This window comes from Bos grunniens, chromosome 18 (genome assembly GCF_055505025.1).
Source record: "Bos grunniens cultivar Pamir isolate PY7600 chromosome 18, Bosgru_T2T1.0, whole genome shotgun sequence".
Taxonomy (NCBI): domain Eukaryota; kingdom Metazoa; phylum Chordata; class Mammalia; order Artiodactyla; family Bovidae; genus Bos; species Bos grunniens.
The window spans coordinates 14,225,365-14,249,782 of NC_141182.1; the positions used below are offsets into that span (position 1 = coordinate 14,225,365).

A 24,418-nucleotide genomic window follows, 5' to 3' on the forward strand; every position below is an offset into this window, starting at 1 on the left:
AGCACACCCGTTTTGGATTCTGAGCACACACGTGTCTGCACACACACACACACACACACACACACACACACACACACACACACTGATTGGTGAAGAAATTCAGAAGAGCTGAATTCAACCACCATCCCGCAGGCCCGGGAGGAATCAGCCAACCCAAACACAACTGGACAGAGGAGGGAGGCCGCCGAGAGTGCCAGGGCACTTCCAGGTAGTAGGGAAATGCCTCCTTGGATGCCAGCGGCCCTCCCTGACTGCCCAGGAACCAGTAGCGCTCAGAGCCAGCCCCCTCTGCCCCTAGGGCAGCCTCACGGGCTTGGATCCTGCGGATTACTGACCCAGCCTGCCGGCGTCTCCAGATCCTTGCGTAGGAAGGAAAATTAATTTCTTCCAGTCATGCAGAAATGAAAATATGTGCAGCCAAATCAGAGAGATTTCCTGGAGGTGGTAACTCAGTTACGTGGATCACCTGGTGACAGAGGGAGGGCTGGCAGGTGGCCTGGGCACCCCCAGGGGGTCCCAGAGGAGGACCTCCGCCCCGCATCCGCCAGCTCGCTGGCCTGGGGGGGAGGTGCCCTGGGTGGGCCTGTGAGAAATGTCCCCTCCCCCAGTCACACACGGATCGAGGCAGCTCGAGAGAGAGCCGGATTCTGCCAGAAAACTGGTCCTAATGTGACATTCCCTCCCACCCAAGTCCGCCTAGCTCTCGGGAGCCCCGAGTGCCACATCTGTTCCTGCACTCAGCACCCCTCCCCTCCTTGTCCCTCGCACGTACGAGGGTGGCTCAGCCACACAGCCCCACGCAGCCCAGCTCTTTACGGACCGGGCTGTTGGCTGCACAGAGCAGAACTCTCTGCCTCCTGGGGGTCTCCAAGCAGAGGACAGAGGTGGGGGTTGGGTGACACACAAGACCCTCCTGTCCATCACAGTGCCAGCTCTCTGTGGATGTGCCCTGCCCCAGAAAGGATGCCCCCAGGGCCCCAGCCTGAAGAAGTTTCTCAAACCTTGTGACAACTTGGGAGAGCAACGCAGGAACCCAAAACAGCTGCCCATCCTCTGCCCCTGGCCAACCCCTGTCCTTTGAGGGCGGCCGCCCTGGGAACCTCCTGTTTCTGGGTCCAGGGAGGAAACACACGCCCAGTTAGACATAATGATTTGGCATCCTGGCTGCCGGTCAAAGTGGGGGCCTGACCGTTGCTCAGATCACCCCAGACAGAAGCACAAGATCTCTGTTCTCAAAGGAAATATTTTTCTCCCCGGCCTCTAGAACAGGCCAGAGGTCAGCCAGCCTCAGCTCCGATGTTGGGGAATACAGTTATCCTGGAGGGGAGGTCGGGGGGTCTGGCATTCCTCTGAGCACACACACAGTTTGCGGGGGGCCGGAAGGAGGGACAGCCTGAGGCTGTGTGTTCAGAGCCGCCGGCTCAGAGTGTGGCTTGCCACCAGCCCTGCTGCCTTCTGCTCCACGTAAGCCCGTCTAGGGCTGAATTTCCAGCCATCTGTCCCTCCACGTCGGCTCACACCTCCCTCCCCACCGTTCCCACAGCCTGGCTCTGGGCCTGCCCAACATGCAGATGGACGGTTCCCAAAGCCTGTGAGTGGGACCGCTGCCACCGGGCTTTGCCCGAGGCCCGGGAGCTGACAGGATCCAGGGGCTGTTATTTAAGATCTTCTCCCCACCCTGGGAGCCGGGGCAGGACATCCCCTAGGGCAGTCTTCACCCCCAAAAATGTTCAATGCCTCTGCGCTGGGCGGCATGTCCAGGGACCAAAACAAGAAGGGGAGGGGCTAGAGGGAGCTCTGGCCCGCCTCCCCAGCCAGGCCACAGGCACGTCCATCTCTTCTAGGGTCACCTCCTGTACCCCCCGACTGGTCCCCTGTCACCTGGCCCAGGCCCTCTTTGTCAGGAAGCGCAGGCAAAGCAGGGGAACCCTCAAGACTCCCCACCTTCCACGCGCAGGTCCCACCTTAGGTCTGACCACACCCCCAGCAGGTCAAGCTCCGGCTCACCTGGGGGGTGGTCAGTGGGCGGGCGCTGAGTGGGCTGGCCCCACCCCGCTGTGGGCTCCAACTTTGCAAAGTGGGGAGGGGGTCCCCGGGAGGCCTATGCACTCTGTGCAGCTTCAAGGAGACCCCGGGACAGCAGCCACGGATGGAGTCGAGTGACAGCGGCGGCAGCGCGGACGGACGGAGGAGGCACTTACGGTCCAGAGGTCTGGTAGACCGGAGGCGATTGCACTCTCGCGACCCGGTTCTTGTAGTGGCTTTTCCTTCGAACTCGGTCCCTGCCTCCGTAACTTGGGGGCAATCCGCGCGCTGTCTTCTGGCGCCGACCGCACTCAGGCGCGAGGCGGGGCCGCGGCGCGCGGGGCGGCCGCCCGGGCCATCCCCAGGCGGGTCTCCGGCCGCTCGCTCCGCCCGCCGGCCGCCCGCGCGGGAACAAAGCGCGCACGCCGCCCCGGGCGGTCTCCGGCCTCCGCTGCCCGCTCCGGGTCCAGCCGCCGTGCCTTTGGCTCGAGGGCGCCGGCTCCGGCTGCCGCGCGCTCGCCCGAGCGTCTCACGGGGCTCCGCGGCCCCCGCCCCGCGCGCCCCGCCTCCGCCTCCTGTCCCCCGCCGCCGCCGCTGCGCCACCTGCCTCCCGCCCGGCGCCCATCGCGCTCAGCTCCGCCCCGGGGCGCCGGGCTCCGTGCGGGGCCGGCGCGGGAGAGTGGCTCCGCCCGCCGCCGCCCCAGCCACTCGGGCGGTCGCGGACCCCGGGGCGCGCCCTGAGAACTCAGCCGAAGGCGCGGGCCAGCCGCGGGGGCCGGAGGCTCTAGGGCGCAGCCGGCGGCCAGCAGCTCCGGTGCGAGTGTGAGGGCCGCGCGGGCGGGTGTGAGTCGGGAGAGCGCGGGTGCGCGGGGTGCCGGGGTGGGCGCGCTGTGCTGTGTGGAGAGAGACGCGCGCCGCTCGGTGGGGAGGGATGCCCGTGAAGGGAGCGTGGGGGCCGCGGAGCCGGGACCGCAGAGGGTGCGGGAAAGCGCGGTGGCGTGCTGGGACGCACGGGCGCCGGGGCGGGGGGTGGGTGTTAGTGTGGGTGCCGTGGGCGGGGAGCGCGGGGTGCCGTGAGGAAAGCCGTGAGGGTGCCTTGCAGGGAGCGCGGGAGGCGCGCCGGCGGGCCCCTCGCCCGTGCCCACCCCCGCCGGCTCTTCAAGCCGCGCCCTGGGCGGCCGGGTGGGGGCCCGGAGCAGAGCGCGCCGCCGCGCACACCCACCTCGGAGCAGTCGGCGGCGCCCGCCTCGCAGTTTTACGGCCGCGGCGTCTGGAGTCCGGGAGGGAGGAGAGCAGCAGGCGCCCCTCCTCCGGCCGCCGCACCCCCTCCACCCCCGCAGCGTGGGCCGAGCCGGGGCCGCCTCCGCGCGCTGCCGGCAGGGGGCGTCCTCCCGCCGCGCCCTGTTCTCAGTGCCTGTGGCCTCGGGCCCATGCTGACCCAGTTACCCGCAGGAGTGCGGGGACACTGGACCCGGGCCCACAGCCTCTGGCCCGGGGCGTTTGCATGTGCTCTGCGTTATCTGCATCCCATTCGCTTAATTTCAGTCAGCAGGACTTCCCCAGCCGCTGCCCTGGCCTCTGTGCGCCCCCTTCTTTCTGCCTTGCAGCCCTCACCGTACCTCATCCCCCGCACCTGTTTGCCTCTTTCCCTGAAGTGCTTTGCAGTATATCTGATGCATCTACCCGGTTAGTACATTTTGGTTAAATCGGTGCCACTCCCCCTTTTCGCCTTCCCCAACCCACACAGACTGTTTCCTCGAGACAAGCTGGGGGTCCCAGTGTCGGGTCTTAGGAGACAGAGGGTCCAGACCTCGGAACAGCAGAGCCCTGATCTACATCTCATTTGGCATAAATCTGCATGTGAAAGTCCAAGGTCCCCAATTCCCAAGTTCAAAAATACAGCAGTATACCAAAAAACACCTTTCTCTTTGAATGAGCCCCACCCCCACCCCCACTCCCGTCACTGGGGCGAGTTGGGCAAAGGAAGCCAGTGGAAACACAATGCAAGGCTCTGGGCAGGGGGTCATCCCTGCCTCACCCTCGTGGCCACTCCCAGGGGCACTGGACAGAGTCTCTGGGTGTGTGGCCCCTGCCAGTCCCTGACCTCCTGCGTCTCTATCCTTGTGGAAATAAGAGAAGTGTGGTGAAGGATTACTTGGAACACAAGTTTCTGGCATCTCCCTTCCCCTGACTTTCCGAATGTGATCAGGTGTGGACCCCTCCTGTCCCAGGGGAGAGCAGACGGTCCTGAACTTGTGTGTGGAGATGACAAATAGATTTAAGAGATTAGATCTGGTAGACAGAATGCCTGAAGAACTATGGACGGAGGTTCATAACACTGTACAGGAGGCAGTGACCAAAACCATCCCCCAAAAAATGAAATGCAAGAAGGCAAAGTAGTTGTCTGAGGAGGGCTTACAAATAGATGAGGAAAGAAGAGAAGGGAAAGGCAAAGGAGAAAGGGATGCAGAGTTCCAGAGAACAGCAAGGAAAGATAAAGCCTTCTCGAGTGAACAATGCAAAGTAACAGAGGAAAACAATAGAATGGGAAAGACTAGAGATCTCTTCAAGAAGATTGGAGATACCGAGGGAACATTTCATGCAAAGATGGGTCACAGAAGAATGTGGATTTAAAAGTAGGCGTCCCAGACTTTACACACCAGGGTTCATTGATACCAGCTCCCTTACTTCATGGACTCTGAAGCACCACTGATGTTAAGATTCTCCTCATTTCATGCACCACTAAGAAAAGAGAATGCTCTCCTGGTTATAATCCTAAGACGCCTCTAGATTTCAGAGATGTTAACAAGCCACCAGTGGACCAGGTGGGGCACTGAGCAGCAAGCAGACACCCTGAAGCCCACCTTGGTGCTCCCAATGGGGCAGGGAGGTGGACTGACTGACAAGCACCGAATTCTCACAGAGCATTAGCAGAAGCCGGGCCCAGCCTGGGGCCCGCTGCATCTCATCCCCTGCAAACAGCACATGGTTGTCAGTTCTTTGTGTTAAATTGCCAGTTGCAACGTCACTGATTTAAGCAGGGTATTGAACACCACTGGAGATGTGGCAGATCTCAAAACACCAGGAATAAAACAGCAATCATCAGCGACCACACGCTCAGGCCCCGAGCCAGCCCAAAGGCTCCTGAGTTCCTGCCTGGGAGGATTGAGGCCTGCGCTGAGTGGTCACAGGGACAGCCAGGCCAGTTTGACCTCGTCAACAGTCATGGTGAGTCATGGCAGGAGCTGTCACACTGAGGAGGGTTTGCTGACGGTGGGCACTGAGCTGAGTACTTAACTCTCCCTCAGCTATCAGGCAGATGCTCCTGGAGCCCCCATATTACAGGTGGAGGGACAGAGGCTCCGAGCGGCTGCATGGGTGGAAGCTGAATGCTTTACAGCCTCTACCCTTTGGGCTCCCTGTTGCCTCCCCTGGGCTGGTTTCTCAGGCTGGAAGTGGCCTCAGCACAACCCCTGGGTCTTTGGCAAAGCTGAAGTCCCACCATGCCAGTTCAACCTGGGCGTCCAGCCACTGCAGACCACTTGTCTGTAAAAATAATTCTGGGACTTCCCTGGTAGTCCAGTGGCTAAAACTCCACACTCCCAATGCAGAGGGCCCATGTTCCATCCCTGGTCAGGGAACTAGATCCCACATGCTGCAGCTAAAATCCTGAATGCCACAAGGAAGATAGAAGATCCCATGTGTGGCAACCGAGACCCCGCGCAGCCAGATAAATAAATATTAGAAGAAGACAAAGTAATTCTGAGTGATGACGGACTTCCTCAAATACATTTCTGTTGTACGTAGAAATCTTCATCAGGAGTTTAAATAGTTGCCAAGAGGATAAAATCTGCCGCACCGTTAAGCACGGATATTTCAAAATAAAAGAGAATATGCTGGTCTAGTAGTGATAGCCTTTTGATAGCCATCCTTGTCCATTTAAAAATCCACAAACTAAATCTTCTTTAACATCTGAATTTTCACCAACTTCCAAGCTGACACAATGAGCTTTTTAGATACAATATCAAAAGCATGATCCAGGAAAGAAAAATTGGGTCAGTTGGACTTCATTAAAATTTAAAACTTCTGTGAAAGATACTATTAGAATGAAAAGACAAGCCACAGAATGGGAGAAGATATTTGCAAGACACACACCGGATAAAGAACTGTTTTCCAAAATGTATAAAGCCTCTGCTTCTCTGACACCTGACTTCACATAGCCCCTTCCCCCTCGCTGTGTGTTTCCATTCTGCCCAACAGAATTTTGCCCTAGTTTCAGTTTGAAATTATTTAGATTCCTGTATCACACAAAACGATGTAAAGACATCGGGATCTCAAGATTTAAACATTCTCTTGTGTTCAAGTTTGTCTTCTAGATTGGGTTATTGTTTTAATTACAAGTGGTATGTAGCTGATACAAATAATGTGAATTTATTACACATTTTGAGAATTATTAAACATAAAAGGTAATTTTTTAATTAGAAATTCCTAATAAATGGGCAGGTTTTTTGGAGTAGTTTGTGTATCCACCCATACATATTCCTTATTTCCAAGAAAAGAAGGAGTACAACACAAATCCCATTCCTATACGGATTTTTACTGTGCAACTGTAAGAAGTCCCAGTTACACAAGTAAACAGATCAGCAGAGGATGAGATGGTTAGATAGCATCATTGACACAGCGGACATGAATCCAAGCAAACTCTGGGAGATGGTGAAGGACAGGGAAGCCTGGCGTGCTGCAGTCCATGGGGAGCAGAGTCAGACACGACTGAGCCACTGAACAACAATGAAAGGTTCGTGTGCTCTCGTGACACCACCGTGGCCTCCTTCCATTAGTTTTCTGCCCCGGACCTCAGGGTGACCAGTCACAAGAATGATTTTTAAGGACTGTCAGCTGACAAATTCATGGGCCTCTGTCAATTTTGTGGCAAGGAGTGGAAACGGTCTGAATTGCAAGAAGATATGTTTGCTGCAAGCTGGGAGACAGAGAGGCATCATGGGTAAGCCCAGCAGGGGGTACTGACCTTTTTTGGGGAAGTGAGAGAGGGGTGACTATGCAAAGAAAGCTGGGAAGAGGGGCTGTACCAGGGCCCAGGTGGGCAGCGTCCTGCCCTGGCCATCAACTGAGCTGGTGTGGGCACCAGATTCTGTGGCTTTAAGTCAACCACAAAGGCAGGGAAAGAGCCTAAACAGAAAGAGTCTTAGGCTCCAGCAGGAAGCTGCCTGGACCCGGGGGCATCTCTCGGTTCCCCAACCCACCCGGATCTAGGGGTGGCTCCTCCTGCAGAAGGGGAGGCTCACTTAGAGCGCCAGGCAGACACAGCAGGAGGGCCAAGCAGGAGCGCCGTGGAGGTCATCCTGTGTGCCTGGCATCAGGGCTGCAGAGTGCAGCTGTGCAGGGTCCCAGCAGACAGGCAGGGAAGGCAGGTGAGGCTGTATTAGGGGGCAGAGGTGCCTGACTTCACGACCCCAAAGACAGCTCTGCCTATCACCAAGGGGCTCTGTCAACCACATCTGAAACACCTTCTTGGGGTGTCCATGGAGAACACTGCCTGCCTGGGCCTTTGGCCCACCACCCCACTGTCTCTCACCTCCTCTTCCACCTTCCAGGCACAGCACCAACTCCCCCGCCCCCGCTTTAGGTCTCCATCCTGACATGCCCACGATCCCTCCAGGACTCCAGGATACCACCCAGCACTGGACCCTGCCCAGCCAGCCCCAGCCTTTCTGCAGGTTCAGAAAGAAGCTCATTCTTGGCTCAGATGTGAGTCTATGACGCACTCCAGTCAATGGGATGTGCAGAGAAGGGGTTCTGGGGACTGTCCTGGCTCTCACGTGCCAAGAGGAAGCTGCTGTGTCCTTGCTCCAGGCACTGCTGTGTCTGGAGGGGGCCTGTGGCCAGCACCGAGGGTGATGCTGATGCAGGAGTGGGGCAGACAGATGGAGGGGATGGGGCCCGTCAGAGCATTGTTCAGCTGCTGAATCAACCTGCAACCTGTTTTGTCCCTGAAACCCACCCTTGTTCTGGAACTCTAGTGCAATAATACACTTCCTATTGTTTAAGCTGGTTTTACTGAGTCTGCTTCTTGCAATGAAACGCACCTGACTTTATGCCTTACTTTTTAGGCAGTCTTGATCTCAGCCATCTGAGGGCTGCTTTGGTTTATTAAGTATCACCCTTGATGCAGAGGGTCTGAAATTTAATGTACATTAGGATCACCTGGAGTGACTGTGAAAACGCAGTCTCCTGGGATGGGGACCTGAGAGGCATCAAAAGACTCCCCTCAGTGGTTGCGATAAGTCACATTCTAACCCAATATTTTAAAATATTAGAAATAATGACAAAATCCGTGTGAGCAAAGTATCAAAACTTTAAATAAAGATGAGATCACCATTACTCATGTCTCCCTTTGGGTCAGGCTCCAGAGCCCCCATGGCTGGCTCCTTCCCCAAGGTGGGATTAGAAGGGCGGGGCATTAATCAATTACCAACCCACCATTTCCACCATGTGATGCTGGGGGGCTGGGGGTGGGCTAAGGCCACACTGTGGGAAACAGGACCCCAAAGCAGTCTCAAGTCATGCACAGGCAGGCTTCCCATGGATCAGGCCTTCCCTTTAGGTGGAGTCAGCTTGGCAGGTGGGCTGTCTAAACCAACTCCTCCCTGGATTCTGGGAATGAGAGACAGGCTTTGGGAAATGGGGCACTGTCTTATTTGGTTCCCCCAGAGGGTGTCTGGTCAAGGCCAGGAGGCAGGGCAGGGGAGTGGGAGGGAGGGAACCAGCAGCAGTCCACCCAGGGTCAAAGAGGTGGGAGGACACAGATTTATGCAGCAGCTCCTGCCCCTTCTTGCGGGGTTGTTCCAGGGACCCTCACCCCGCCTGCGTCCTCCCTGGCACGCGCAGAGGGAACACAGATGAGGGTGGAGAGAGCTGATGGTCGCAAGCAAGTTGGTATGCGCAGAAGAGGGGACAAGGCGATGTGGGCGTGGCTGGGAGTGGGCGGGGCCGAGCAGGGACTGACGACGTGGGCGGGGCGCAAGGACAGCTGCCTGCTGAGCAGAGAGGCTGGATGGACCCCTGCCAGGCTGGATGGACTCCATACTCTTCCATGGGTCTCCCTTCACTTGGCCCAGGGCTCCTCAGAGTCCTGGAGTCCTGGGAGATGCCTCTGGGGACTCGCAAGCACTGACTCCAGGTCACTGTTTTTATCTACATCAACCTTTGTCAGAAATCAGGATGGTGGCCACCTTGTGAGAATTGGGAAGACATGTTCTCCAGGCAAAGCCATTAATTATTCTGTGTGCAGAGCCAGGCAGCTAAATCCCCAGTTCCTGGCTGGGCCAAGTGCAGCCTGGGCTAGGTGGCCCCAGAGGCACTCTCTCATGGCGGGGGAGAAGCCACCTGGTGTCCCACCTGTGCAGGGCAGTACTGGGCGCTTCAAACGCGCTTTCATCCAAACCCTGGAACAACCCCCGTGGCAGCTTTCTGCAGAGGAGGAGACCCAGGGAGGCTGAGAACCCACAAAGGGTGGTGGTGGGGCTGGGGTAGAGTGGTCCTCCCAACTCCAGCCTAGGCCCCTCTTTGCTGCACTGCCCTACCTTGTTCACTTCTGCCCTGTTATCTGGCTGGTCACACCCTGCCACCTCCTGGCCTGCCCATCTAGCAGCCTGGCCATGCCATGGGCGACAGCCATAGGAAAGGAGGCTGTAGAAGGGCAGTCCACGGGCCTCCAGATTGTGGGGAGGAACCAAGACAGAGGTGGCTCTTGAGGACTGGGCACTGAGGGAGGCCCAGGAAGACCCAGATGTGGCTCCTGCCCAGGGGCGCAGCATAGCCACACAGCTGCAAGGCGGGCTCTTGCTGTGGGGGTCAGACCCGGTCACGGCAGCAGTTTGTTTCCTGCACCCGGTTCTCTGAGCGATTCTCGATGAAGTCAGAAAAGGAAGGTTTTCATAGACTTTCTCTGAAGTGCCCCAGACCCCAAGGCTGTAGGAAAACACGGACCCTCACTGGTGACCTCAGGACTGCTGGCTAAAGAGACAGATAAGCTCCCCACCCAGAGAAAGGGCCACATTGAAAAATGAAGGTGTCCAGGGACTCCCCTGTGGTCTAGTGGCTAAGACTCCCTCCTCCCAATGCAGGGGGCCTGGTTCAATCCCTTGTCAGGGAACTTGAACACACATGCCGCTACTAAGACCTGGTGCAGCCAAACAAATAAATTTTAAAAGTATTAAAAAAACATGTTCAGTGTGGGTGAGGGTGCCGGTAAACAGGCCATGTGACATTTCAGCCATAATGACCCAGAGCTGTAAACAGACCCAGCAATCCCTACATGCATATTGGTGTACCAGAGGATATTTCCGATGTGAATGTCGCGGTGCAACAGTGAAAGTCAGAAGTGGTTACCAAGCCCACCTGAAAGAAGCATACGCACATGTAATAACTTTCTCCACTTTCAGGGTTTTCCTGCTAACCCTCCCCAAGCACTAGATTCCATCGCCCAGGGTCTGACCACAGTAAAACAGGAATAGCCATCAGGTTGCGGGGCATGCACCCTGCACTGGGCGCGCCTGCGTCTCAGCACCCCTGCTACCCGCTCTCAGGCCTGTGCCCAGGCCCAGCCTCCGTCAGGAGCACTGTGGACCTCCTGTGAACTCGCGAGGCACCTGTCCTTCATTACCGCTTTCAGATGTTTACCTGTGGTTTACCTGTTCCCTGGTCTCTCTCCCCCGGGGCAGGGAGTGTCTGTCTATTCCCCATCAAGTCCCCAGGGCCTCGAAAGGCCCACACCCTCAAAGAGTATTTGTTGAACGACTGCGTGACCTTGTTTAACCTTTATGCCAGTCTCTGAGAGGTTTCATTATTCTCACTTCATCTTCACCTTCCTTTCTCTTATCTGCATGTTTGGATTTATCATTTTATCTTAGCATGTTAAGTCGGGGAAAATAGCAGTTCTGACAGTGCACTTTCAGGGCATGATCAGGATGGCTGCCCCATGCCAGGCCTGTGGCTTCTCAGCTCACCCCTCCACCCCGCTGCCGGCTCTGGTCTTAGGCCCCAGGGCTGCACCCAGCTCAGAAGGCCTGTGGGCAGCACAGACTGGGCCACGAGGAAGGCATGTGACCTGGCCGGGCCAGTCACGATCCTTGTCTGGGATGTTTTGAACTGGACCAGAGAAGGGGACTTTCTCTTTGCTCTGCTCAGGAGGCTCCCTCAGAGCTGCCCAGGGCCATCTGCTCTGAGAGGCGAGAGGGCCTGCCCTGATCGTGTGCTGGCTGGACCAGGGCCCCTGAGGCCAGTTCCACCCCATCCTTCCTGAAGCCTGTTATTGAGCCAACACACCTGGGTCCTGCCTGAGCTCCAGGACGGGGTCTCTGTCACCTGCAAGCCTGGCACCCTTGCTGCACGCCCTGGCTTCCACTGGTCCTGGCCCCTGGCCACACATACTGGGAGTTGTTTTGGGAGCAGCTGGCAGCAGCCACACTCCGTGCCTGACAGGGTGAGAACAGCCCGCCCACGGCAGCTCCACACCCGGGGCAGGCCCAGCTGGGCCATCTCAAGCCCACACACATCTCCCACTGAAACGGGTGTTTATTACCCCTGGGGCAGGGGCATCCGTAGGCCTTCTCCTGCAGGGGGCCTGGTGCCATCACCCCCGACAGAGACCAAGTCCACCTCCTGCGCGGCCCCTCAGATACCCGCAGCTCCCTCCACGTGGACCCTCTTGCCTGAAGCTTCTCTCTGCCTCAGAATCTGCCGAGAAGCCTTCCCGAGTCAGGGGGATGCCCTGCTGTACCCCCATGACAGTCCCATCGCAGCTGCTCACGTGTTCAAGGAGGCAGGGTGCCCCTCGACTCGTGGCTGTGGCTTCCTGCGCCCGCTTGTCCCAGGGTACGAGTGTGCAGGACCCGCACACGGGCTCTGCCAACACTGCTTTTCTGTGTCGCCCTTGAATGAGCAGCTGACAGAGGACCACCCTCACCCACAGAGAAAACCCTACTGGTTCCCCATTTGTGCCTCAAATATCCCTTGAACAATCCCTCCTTCCCCCAGGGGCACTAACAGAAGATGAGGCAGGAGGCAGGGAGGGTGTGTCTGGAGACGGGGTTCCCCCCGCCGGGCGCCCCAGATCCCCCTTCATCTTCTCTGTCCTTCAGTCTGTCTGGGGATACCCCCCATTGTCCTCAGTTTGTGACCTTCTTGGGGGGGGGGCTCCCCATACAGGTGACAGACCTCGGAGCTGATTTCACAGCTCTGATTTCACTGATTTAACAACCATGCCCAGGCCAGGTTGTTGGCCGTTTCTTCCCAGGCCATCTCATTTCTGGGACTGCAGGAGTCTGACAGGGATGTAACCCCCAAAGGCCTTTTCCTGCCAAGAGGCCAGCCCAGCAGGGGTCTGACGGGGAGCGGTGTGTGGCTGACCTTCCCTCCTGCCCATGGGGCTAGTCTGGGAGCAGCTCTGAGGCTGGATGGAGCTGGAGCCAGGTCTGCCCTAGCTCTGCGGGAGAGCTGGGCTTTCTTGACAAAGATGAGGGGACGTTGCCTCCTCCCTGGTCTGCCCTGGGGAAGCCGGAAGACAAAGGTGGCCATGCCTGGTCCCCCAGTCAGCCCCACCCCCTCCTCTTGTGTAAGAGACGAAATCTCAGCTCGCGAAGGGGGCAAACCCATGCCCAGGCCCAGGGACACGCCACTGTCCCCACATTCCCGCGTGGGCCCAGGCCGGCTGGGGATTGATGAGCCCCTGGAGCTAGCGTGTGGGGCGCTGACCAGTGCTCCCCAACCTTCACAGACCTCTCCCCAACCCCAGCCACAGTCTACTTGACACCCCTGCTCAGGATGGGCCAAATTCCAGAGACAGCCCCCCTCCCACCCACACCCTGGAGTCTGGACACAGTTGGGTGTTGGGGGAGGGGAGGATGTGGGCAGGATCTGAATGCAGTGGGCGGAACACAGATGCTCACTGCAGGGCAGGCCGGTCATTTCCCACCCACCTGGGGCACTTCACCTGTGACCCCCACGGAATCCTCACACCAGGCCCAGGCAGCAGACCTCACCTGAGCTGAGGCCCAGAGAGGGGCAGCCACTCCCCACCCGAGACACACAGCGTGTAGGCGTGGGCTGGATCTCACCAGGCTGCCACACACTCTGAACAACGGAATAGGATTCTCCGGAAAGAGGAATGATGAGCCCTGAAAGCATCACGCTCAGTGAAGGAGCCAGACACAAAGGCAGCACATCACAGCATCCCATTGATGTGAACCGTCCAGAGTGGGCGGATGGAGAGACAGGAGGAGACAGGGGTGGGTGAGGGTGACTGCTGAGGGGCACAGGGGTTCTTTTAGGGGAGATGAAAATGTTCTAAAATTAGACGGCAGTGACGGTTGCACAGCTCTGTGACCAGACTAAAAGCCACTGCAATTGGGCACCTTGCATGGGTGAACTGTATACTATGTGAGTTATCTCAAGAAAGCTGTTTTTAAATCAAAGCAGACCCAGAATTAAGGCACCTTCTGAACCACAGTCGTCCCTGGCTCCCAGGAGAGGGGGCAGGTGAGGGCCGCGGTCCAGCCTCTCTCCACCATGGCTGGTGGGGCAGGCAGCCATGGGTCTGGAGGCTCAGGGAAGGGAGTTCCATGTGGCCGGTCCATGCAGAGAGGCAGGGCCGGGGTGCAGGCGGGTGGGAGGAAGACCTGAAATAGCTCTCAGAACCTGAAACTCCGGGGAGAAGCTGAGGGCAGTGTGGTGGCCGTGAATGGGGAACTGGGCTGCTCCGAGGGAAAGGAGAAGTTCTACTGGGGGGGTGTCGGAATGAAGAGGCAGGGGAGGGTGGCAGAGGTAGACAAGCAAGGATTCTCTCGTGGGAACACTCACATTTCCAGAGCCCCTGGGCACCACTCACTAGTTTGTTTGTGGAAGGACCCCGAGAGAGTGGGGGGAGTTCCATTCCTCAGATCTGAGACCAGGGTGGGGGCTGGGGGAGAGACCAGTGCAGCCCCAGAAGAGAAGGAGGCCCACCCTTTTCCATCTGTAAAGGGGTAGACTCTGTGCCAGGCCCCAAGGGCACACGGCAGGTGCTGTGAACTCGGACACGCTGTGAAAGGGTGGAGCCTTGAGTGCGGAGACCGTTTGAAAACTGCAGAGAAGGTGCGAAATGAGAAGTCAAAAAGTCCTGGTTTGGGAAGGCACTTCAGACTGGGGATTGGACCCCTGTCCTGGGCGAAACCAGAAGTCTGCTGCCTGGGGCTTCTGCAGAAGCCTGCTTTTCCTTATATGAAGGGGCTGGTCCAGTTTTGTTCTCTGCATCTTCTCTCTTCCTCTTTCTTCTTGCTTGGAAGGCAGACGTGATGCCTGGAGGTGGTACAGCCACTTTGCAGCTAGGAAGCCACTAGTAAATGGAGGTGGAATAGAAAGAGCAAAGCAGCCTGTGTCCTGGATGGCCACACCAGCCTCGACCACCTGCTTCTGAGCTTCTGCTACGTGGACAAAGACGAACAAACCCGGTTTCTACTGCTGTTGGGTTTTCTGCTATTTGTAGTTGAATGCAATCCTGTTGGAGACAGGGTTGAAATCCTTCGTGGGGAGGGTTGCCAGATTAATACTCAGTTAAATTTGAATTTTAGATAAGCAGTGAATAGTTATCAGTATAAGTGTCTCCCAGGAATTATTTGGGATATACTTATGTGAAAATATTGTTTATCTGAAATTTGACTTTTCATGGATGAAGTAACGGATCCCAGAGAGCTTTCACATCTTGTCTGAGAGCTTGTCCTGAGCGGTGTGGGGGTGGGGACATAGCTGTATCCTTGTGCTCTGGGGACGCTAGGGCTTCCTAATTCTGTTGTTGTTCAGTCGCTCAGTCCTGTCCAACTCTTTGCAACCCCATGAACTGCAGCACGCCAGGCTTCCCTGTCCCTCACCACCTCCTGGTGTTTGGTCAAGCTCATGTCCATTGAGTCAATGATGCCATCCAACCATCTCATCCTCTGCCGCCCTCTTCTCCTTTTGCCCTCAATCTTTCCCAGCATCAGAGTCTTTTCCAACGAAGGACTTCCTAAAACCTGCCGTAAAACCATGCACAAAGGAGACTCATTGCCCAGGACAGAGCAATCCAAACCAAGTGTGGTCCGAAGACAAGACTCGAAGAGAAAGCGATGATCGGTGGTGGAAGCCTCTGCCCCAGTTTTACGTGGTCATGACATTTTCATCCCATTTGACTAAAGTGCCAGCTGTGGATGAGGGGACAGTTGTTCCCCATGGACAGTGTGTGACCACCAGTCAGGACTAGCCCTGGGAGCACTCTGCTATGAGTGATGCCGAGACCTCATCCATGCTCCACAGAAAACTACTGGGATTGATGAGCCAGGCCTGCCCCGAGCTGACAGAGGGGCGCAGGCTCCCAGGTGACCTGCAACCAGGTCAGCCAGGGGACCAAGCTGCCAAAAGTCCACACGCCAGGACTGAAACATGTCCAGGTTCCAGGACCCACCTTTCAGGGGTCACACTCACTGGGCCCCACGGAGCATGGTTGCCCTCAGCATGCCCTTTAGCCCTGGGGGCGCCTGGCAGAGCCTGATGTCACAACAGCAGGCAATCTGGTCTGGTCTGTGGCTGGGGTCTTCCCAACTGGCAGGCATCTAAGATTCTCCAGAGACCTGGCCAAAGGTGTGTGACGGAGGCCTGGGGTCCTTGCCTTCCAGGCCTGTGGTCTGCCCCCTCCTCTCACCTCTCCTCTCCTGAGCCCCTCCTCCAGTGAACAGTGAGTCTCTTCCGCAGGCTGGACCACACCCGAGGCTCTGCCTCAGGGCATAAAGACCCAGCCAGACTCCTCTCCTCCTCACCTTCCTCTGATAGAAACGCCAGTCTCGTGTCCCTGTGTCCAGTCAGGCTTCCACGGTCAGTGGGCATCCCGCCACGGGCCTGGATGTCTTTCTGTTGACGCTGATTGGGCCCCAGACGCTACAAGTTGAGAAATGGCAACCCACTCCAGTGTTCTTGCCTGGAGAATCCCAGGGACGGGGAAGCCTGGTGAGCTGCCGTCTATGGGGTCGCACAGAACCGGACACGACTGAAGCAACTCAGCAGCAGCAGCAGCAGCAGGAGAATCCCAGGGACGGGGGAACCTGGTGAGCTGCCGTCTGTGGGGTCGCACAGAGTCGGACACGGCTGAAGTGACTTAGCAGCAGCAGCAGCAGGAAACCGACAAGTTGCAAACCATTTATGCTCACAGTGAAGACTGTGCTTTACCGACTGTGTTTAGGGGTCTCAGGGTGGCATTCTCTCTTCTTGGGATGGAATGTCGCCCACATTCTCCCTTGAGTCACCTTTGCCTCCCAGCCGGCTACCTCAGCAATCACACAAACACAGACACACTCTTCATAGAAGAGTGGTGTTTTTAGCTTTTCAAGAGTTTGCTTTCACCTGCCTTCCAGCTTCCTTCGTTTTCTCCCCATCCACCCACCCGTCTGCCATCCATCCATGTACATCAGCAGTGGAATTCCAAAGTAAGATGAGCTGAGTCATTTAATAACATACTGATTTGAATTAAAGCTGACAAATGTCAGTCTTGTTGTTCAGTTGCTAAGTCATGTCTGACCCTTTGTGACCCCATGGACTGCAGAACACCAGGCTTCCCTGTCTGGGCCTGGAAAGTTTGGTTTTGGGGCAACGCTTCCACTAATCCAGGTGTAAACCTGCAACTGCAGCCTCAGGGTTTCCATGAAAATAAGCCCCGAGCATATGTGCAGCATAAAACATATGACATGCTAGACCACATGACCTGTTAGATGGTAAACACAGTGTTAGATGTTGCAAGCCAGACTGTTGGCATCATCGCCCAGTCTTAGGAAGATGCTGGTGAAATCACTGCATTTTCCTAATCACCCAAGATCTCTGCTCCTTGAAATAATTGGCTTTTACTTTAGTCTCCCAGGCCACCCTGAGTCTCAAAAGTCTGACTCAAGAGCAAATGATTACCCCAAGATCTCTGCTCTTTGAAATAAATGGCTTTTGCTTTAGTCTCCCAGGCCGCCCTGAGTCTCAAAAGTCTGACTCAAGAGTGAATGATTACGAAATATGAAGATGTAGAGGAAAAGAATTCATGTTGGGCTTGGAAATCGATTACAATTTAGACTATAAACCAGCCACAGAGCAGAGTCACTGAACTCCCACTTCCCTGAAAAATCTGGATAAAGGTCTGACACATGTGGGCTTCACCAGTGGCTCAGTGGTAAAGAACCCGCCTGCCAATTCAGGAGAGGCACGTTCGATCTCTGGGTCGGGAAGATCCCCTGAAGAAGAAAATGGCAACCCGCTCCAGTATTCTTGCCTGGGAAATCCCGTGGTCAGAGAAGCTGGGTGGGCTACAGTCCATAAGGTCACAAAAAGTCGAACACGACTGAGCACACACACATGCACACCCGCACGCTGACACACATTCTGAAGTTGTTTTCAAGACCTCCGCTAGGTGAAAACTCCTGATACAAGCATGTAGATCCCAGACCAGGTGGAAAGCAGAAGGCTGATGATGCTCAAAACTTCACCTTGATGCCAACCAATCTGAGAACTGTGCACCAGCTGTGCAGACACCCTGCAGCCCTTCCCTCACCTGGCCTCTGAAGCCCCTTCCCTGAAAGCCATTGGCGAGTCTGGGTCTTTTGAGCTTGCGCTGCTCGCTCTCCTTGCTTGCCACCTGTAATAAACATGGTACTTTCCTTCATCACAATGCGGCATCAGGGAACGGGCTCTGCAGCCTGCGGGCGAGGGGACCTGAGTTGGTTCAGTAACAGTGGCAGCAAGATGCCCACTCGGAGGCCCCAGTTGGGCCTCTGCGACCTCATCTTGCTTTCTTCCGAGGGGGTGGGGCACCTGCTCGCTACCGCACATCTCACACATATTAGCCAGCAGGAGTGTTAAGGTCACTCTTTTCGCGGCCAGCATGTGGGGTGAAGCCAGCCATCACCGTCCAAAGCTTCTGCAGCGGCAACAGCTCCTGTCATACCCAACACAAAAGCAGCAGCCCAGGGCTGGTGTGACTGAGCTGGGTGAGGCCGCTTTGTGAGAAACAGCACCTTACAGGGGACTTGATTTTTAAAAGACATTTTAGGGAACATGCCAGCCAAAAGTCACGGAGCCAGCCTCAGATCGCCTGGCTTGGAAGCCAGATCCTGGCATCCAGTACATGGCAGGGCCATGGGAGTGAAATGGGGTGCTCACATGTCTCCTTTGTGGGAACAGGGAGAGCTCGGCGAGGTGCCACTACTATTACAAATGCCCCACCCCCTGCCTCTGGGCTCCGTCCTGACGGCAATACCCCATCTGCACACCCTCCGCAGCAGGGGCTGTCCTGCCAGGCCCGGGCTCCAGCACAGCCTGTCATGTATTCCTGGCCTTGCTGAGGGGTGCACGGGTGTGTCTGCTCAGTAGAGCAGTCTCCTGACTCCTCCAGGACTGGCCATGGCCACCTCTGTGCAGTGCTGTCTGGGGGAGGCCTGGGGAGGGGTGCTTAGGCAGCCAACGGGCAGATACCAAAGTCCCCTTGGCCACCTCTTCCTTCTAGCATCATCAAGGGGCCACTCAGAGTGCCATTTCTGGCTTCCTGGAGTGGGGTTTCCCAGCTTGGAGACCTCAAGCCTGCTGCTTGGCAGCCACACCACCAGGACTTTCCACCACCCAAGCCTCACACTGAAGGTCTGGAGCAGAGCTTGAGTTGGGGAGGGGAAAGTGCAGACCGAGGGAGACCACACCAGCCTCTCCTCTATTCATCACAGCCAGACTCCCTGCCACAGCCTCACCCAGATGACTGCTGAGCTCACGTTCAGAAAAGGTCGGATCAGGTGGGCCGAGGCCTCCACCGGCTCGGTGCTCAGATGCCACCCCACCTCCACCCACGCTAGTTTCCGTGGGTGGGGCCTCCCCAGCAGCCACGGGGATTCACAACCTACAGAAATGCCCAACATTGCGCTGGACACGTGACTGTACAAAAGGCCTTCTCAACAGGAGCTATAAGGGGTCACCTCGCAGCCCCACCCTCCAGCTGCCTGGCTTAGGGGGCCACCAGGCAACACGGCCACGCCGGTGCTGATGCCGTGTTATCTATCATCATGGGGAGAAAAAGGAAGATCGCCAGACTCAATACTTCTATGTAGCAATTTAAAACACAGACAATTACAACGTATCTGGGAAAGACACAGAGATAAAACAGTTCCTTGGACAGTTCCACAGGTGGGCGACTCTGGTGTTGACATGCGACACAAGCCCCATTTTACATTGAGGATTCAGAGCCGAGTTTGGGGGACCGACCTCACAGGGCATCCTGAACTGGGTCCGGGACCTGCAGCCTGGCTTTCAGTGATCCCCAGGTTGGGGCAGGGGGGCAGCCTCCAGGGCAGTGGGCACTGGATCTACGAGCAACTCCTTTTTATGAAGAAGTGCAATGAGGGAGCAGCTCTGGGACGAAGTGACAGCTTGTTTCCCCTGCTTGGGATGGGGCTTTCCTGATGTGGGCAGATTATTTCATAATTTAAATGAAAGGTGGCCCAATGGCAGGAGCGGGCAGCATGTCAGGGGCCCCCCGCAGATGCCGACCAGGCTGGTCCCTCTGTCTCCCAGGTCCTGCAGGCTCAGCAGCCTGTGTGGTAGAAACTGGACGTGGCCTGCGTGTGAAATGTTTCATATTCTGGCAGAGAAATCGGCTTTAAATCGTCTGTTAAATCTGGTCTACCTGAAACGTTATCATTTTCACTTGTATTCAAGTTAGAAATTATTCAGGTATCTGTTGCATCCTGCTTTTGCCCAAAGACTTTGAAATCCCATGCCAGGGTATCTCCGGCTGGACGGGCAGCCCCAGGGGGTGGCAGAGCCTCAGGGCTGGCTGGTCTCATCTGTGCTGAGGGTTGGGTCAGGGGCTCAGGAAGGTGCGTCGCCATAGTGACGGGTGAGAAGCAGAGTCTGGACCTCGGACATTTGCCTGAAAGGGAGGCGGCTCGGCAGGGCAGGGCTGCAGGACCTCGTCCAGCTGTCTCTGGTCCCCGCGGGAGGGAGGGAAGCACCTGGCGGTTTCAGTTTCCACAGGAAGCTGCCTGCTCCCGTCTCCCCTCCAGCCAGCTGTGCTCTCTGCCCTGCAGCTTCGAGTGGCGGCCCCCGCCTGGAGAGCCCCCCAGGTGGGGACAGCCCCTCGAGCTGCAGACGAGGAAGCCCGGGTCGAGGGGCCAGAGCTGAGCAGAGTCCCTCGTCCGGCCTCCTGGGCCTCAGAGGATGGAGCAGGGTGAGACGCACCTGGGGGCTGCGAACTGGAACGATACTGTTCTGACTTGCAGTTTTTTGTCACCTGCTTTAGAATATCAAGTCCTGACCCTGGGTCTAGAAAACACTGTGGTGGTGGAGGGGTGGAACGGCGCCTGTCCGTGCATCCGTCTGTCCAGGCCTCCTAAGAAACAGGAGCGGAGAAGCGAGGGTTGTGCACACGGAGCCTCTTGGGGAGGCTCCTGGCCCAGAGGCTGAGGCGCTGCCTGGCAGGAGTGGGTGTGTGGTCAGCAGTGGGGCTGGGGTGGCGGGCAGTGTCCTGGGGAGGTGGGCCCTGGGACCACTCAGTAAAGGGTGATCTCTCTGAGGTCTAGGGTATGGGTGTTGGGGTTCCTGTGTCTGTGCTGTCGCTCTGCTCACAGCGAGGCTGGAACCTTAGACCTTTTGTCTTAAAAAGAGGACCCGGGTGTGGGGAGACCCCCACAGCCACAGCCCCTGAGCTTTCTGAGGGGCCCTGTCGGCCTGGGAGGCAAGCGTCCCAGTGCCCCTCCTGCTTGGCCTCCCCACTGCCATGCTGCCCCCTCCCAGGGCCTGTGAGGTTGGGGCTTTCCATGCACTCAAAATGCACCCTGATTTGGGAGGAAAGGAGGAAGCGCTGGGAGTCCCAGGGCGGGCGAATCCCTACTTCCTTCCACGGGGCCCCTTCCTCACTCCCACCAGGGGCCTTGGCCGGGGAGGGGGTGCAGACAGGGGGTCACAGCCAGGATCCTGCAAGGGCTGAGAAGGGTGGGTTGGGCCGGGTGGGTGCCGGGGTCCTCCCTCTCCATCCCCAGCTTTTCGGGGGCTGGCTGCCACCCCCACATCATAGACGAGAAGACAGGCCTGTGGGGTCCTGGGCAAGTGATGGAGCTGGTTTCCAGCCCGGCCCTCCCCTCCTGGTTCTGACCTGGTCCAACCTGAGCAGACAGGTCTGGAGGGCGCATCTTCAGGGTGGCCTCCCTGACCCCTGGCCAGCATGAGGGCCAGGCCTTGGTTCCCTGTCCACCAGACCAAGGGCACCAAGGACACTGGTCACTTTTCTAGGGCAACAACAGTCCATCAGTGTGGCTCCTGCAGCTGTGAGCCGGTGGGGCCCAACTCTCTGCCGTCTGACATGTGCGCCTTCGTCCACCAGCCCCCCCAGGCCGTAAGCCCCCCAGGCTGTGAGCCCCCTGGAGCTTCCTCTCAGGAAGGGACCCCTTGCTGCACCCACAGAGTGAAAGCCACAGTCAGAGTCCCCCTTGCCCCATGAGCCCTCAGTTGCATGGAGTGGCCCTCAGAAAGCCCGAGCTCATTTCAAGGGCAGGCAGGAACCTGGCCGGGCCCGGTTTTCTAAAAGTTGCAGAGTAGCAAGGAGCACAGGGCTTTGCCCTGAGGCCTGGGGTGGGCGGCCCTCGGGCATCAGCGGGGGCAGTGCTCTGTCCAGCTGTCAACTGGGGTGCCGGCAGCATCTGCTCGGAGCTCCCTGGCATAGAGCCAGCAGACCCCACCATGGGCTTTCAGAGGGCTCAGCCCAGGTGCTAGGCTGCCAGGTGTGGCTCCCACACTGGAGTGCTGGGTGCCAAGGGGGTCCCTTTCCTGAGGCCCCACCCAAGTGCATTTCCTCCCAGGGAGGGTGCTGGGCAGACAGGGAAGCTCCAGCCCTCCTGGGGACTGCTGTGTGACCTTGGGTATTTTTCTTGGCCCCTCAGATTTGCCTTCATGTGTGCAGCCAGGTCAATGGTGCCTTTGAAGGGTTACTGGGCAGAAGCCATGCCCAGGGCCAGGAAGGACTCTGGAATGGAGCAGCCCTCTCCTCTGCCTCCACCCTGCCCCCTCCTCCAGGGAGCAGCCTGTCCTTGGGGAACAACCTTGGCAGTCCCTCCTCTGTCCCTGCAGAGGCCCTGAGCCTCTGCTGTCCAAGGAGCAGGCCTACAATACACAACCCAGTCATCACCCAAGGATCACCCAGACCCCAGCAGTGCCACCCAAGCCCTCCCATCCGGAGCAGAGGTGGCCACGACTGAGGGATTCTCCACTCAGACGCTGGCCTGGGTGGGTGAGTCCACATCTGACCCACCCTGCTCCCACTTAGGAACTGGGGGAGGAATGTGTGCACCCTGGGTGTCTGACCCAGTCCTCCAGGGCCAGATAGGTGAGGTACGAATGGGCCTGGGTGGGCTCTGTGGCTGAGTAGGTGCTGGGATGGGGGTCAGCAAAAAGGTTCCTCCATCCCTGGGATGTAGGATGGTTAGCAGGTCAGTGTTTGCAAGGCAACAGGACCCACCAGGATGGCGGGAGGTGCCTGCCCTCCCTGCAGTAAGCATCCCCATCTGGCCACTGTCCCTTCTCATCCCTCCCTGGGCCTTTCCTGGAAGTGCTGCTTGGTGGTGGTGGGGCACAGTGGACCAGGGAGCTCTTATCACACATCAAACCTGCTGGCACGTGATCTTGGATGGCCAGCCTCCTCATCTGCTGTTTATAAGCCGCCTGCCTGGGTGTTCTGTGGCTTGGCAGTCCCTTTCCCTTTCTGGGCCCTGTGCCCCCCTGTAGAGGACACGGGGAGGGAAGACGGGAGGGCAGGTGGTCCAGCACCATCCACGCCTCTGGCTGCGGGGGAGGGAACGCTGGTGCCCGTGGGGAGAGGCTGGGACGGGCTGCCCCGGTCTCACCCCCAGGCCTGGGTCCGACTCAGCCCTGGGGCCACATGCTGTCTGACCCCTGGCAGGTCACTCCCATCTCTGGGCCTCAGCTCCCGTCTGACAGCAGCTGTGATCTAGCATCTAGAGACCAACACAAGCCACTCACCAGGGCCCCTGTGCTGATCAGCGCACTCGCTGTCTGCGGGTGGTCGAGTCGCCTGGACACGGGGTGCACTCTCCACCCAGTGCTGGGCACCCTGGCAGTGCCGCTCCAGGTGCTGAGAGTGCCATGGCAAGCAGACAGCGGAGCCAGCACACCAGGGAGACAGGTTAAGTAGACACAGAACCGCTTCCTTCGTCAGATAGAGTAAAAAGTGAAGGGGAAACAGCAGGAAAGGAGGACTGGGCACACAAGTTGGAGGGGAGGGGAGGGTAACCAGAGCAAAGACTTAAAGAGGGGGTGGGAGGGAGCCAAACGGAAGACGAGCCCATGGGGAGGGAACAGTGCCAGGGCGGGAGGGTGTCTGGGGTGTTGGTGGGGTGGCCATGCACCAGCTGGATAGAGGGAGAAGGGTGGGCATGGGAGGTGGGCAGGGGAAGCCCCCAGAGGGCGTGCACACAGTGGAGAGGTGATCCGGCCTGACTTTTCTTGAATTCAGTCTTGTAAACAACGGAATGGCAAATTGACTCCCCAAAGTCCCATGAAAAGAGCCTGTCAGCACCCCACCCCCAGAAGACCCTTGGATGGGGTCCCCATGGATGCCACCTCCATTCTGGGCCACCCTTTGCCGATCACTGCCTGCCCCAGGATGTCTGCCTGCCCTGGCTGTGCTGGTGAGACTGTATGAGGGGTTTTAATGCTGAGAGTTTGATTAGCGTCATTGCAGCCCTACCTCTGGCCCCATCACCTGTGTGAATGAGCCCGAGTCCAGCAGTGGCCCCTTTTTCCCTTCCCTTGGCCTCTCCTCTGCCACTGCAGTTGTGGAAGTGAAGATGTGAGAGGTTAACACCAATGCCTTTCTTCTCAGTCAAGACACTTTGAGAAGTGAAAGTCTTTGCCTCCTCTAGCTACCCGCCAAGGGACCACTTCCTTCAGGAAGCTGGCCTGGATTGCACCCTGTCCCCTGGGCATCACTCCTGCCCCCAGCTCTGTCTTCTGAAGTTTGGATTTGTTGTCTAACAGGTGGGGAGGACGTGGGTGGCTGGAGTCCTGCTGGCTGCCCCCGGAAGTCTTTCTCCCAGGACTGTGGGATGGGACAGCGTGGAAACTGCAGGTCTCAGGGAAAGAGTGCTCCACATGTACCCCGGGGGTAATGCACTCCTCCCAGGACCTGGGGTGGAGTGCAGCCCTTCCTCCCCAGACTTACGCTGGGTCCTGACCCTGGGCATGGGGGGATGGGGGCAAGCTGCACCCCTGCTCCCCTGGAGGCTGGCCTGGGGCAGGTCAGGAGACCCTAGGAGATGGTCATGGAGGGAACACACGGGCG

At 57.7% G+C, this 24,418-nt stretch overlaps 1 protein-coding gene across 11 annotated transcripts in view; it reads right to left on the reverse strand.

Annotated features, from left to right (window-relative positions):
- The window catches only part of CBFA2T3 (CBFA2/RUNX1 partner transcriptional co-repressor 3), a 78,502-nt gene that overhangs the window by 49,962 nt on the left and 4,122 nt on the right, over positions 1 to 24,418 (reverse strand). For 2 of the 11 annotated variants that reach the window (XM_086350312.1, XM_086350309.1), the window contains exon 1: positions 336 to 466. The exons of 2 other annotated variants lie outside the window; for them this stretch is intronic. The gene's annotated coding sequence lies outside the window, so the exon portion shown is untranslated. Of the gene's footprint in view, positions 1 to 335; positions 467 to 2,007; positions 2,604 to 24,418 lie in introns of those variants that run through there. 7 more of the 11 variants (XM_086350314.1, XM_086350315.1, XM_086350316.1 and 4 more) reach the window with 7 other exon arrangements.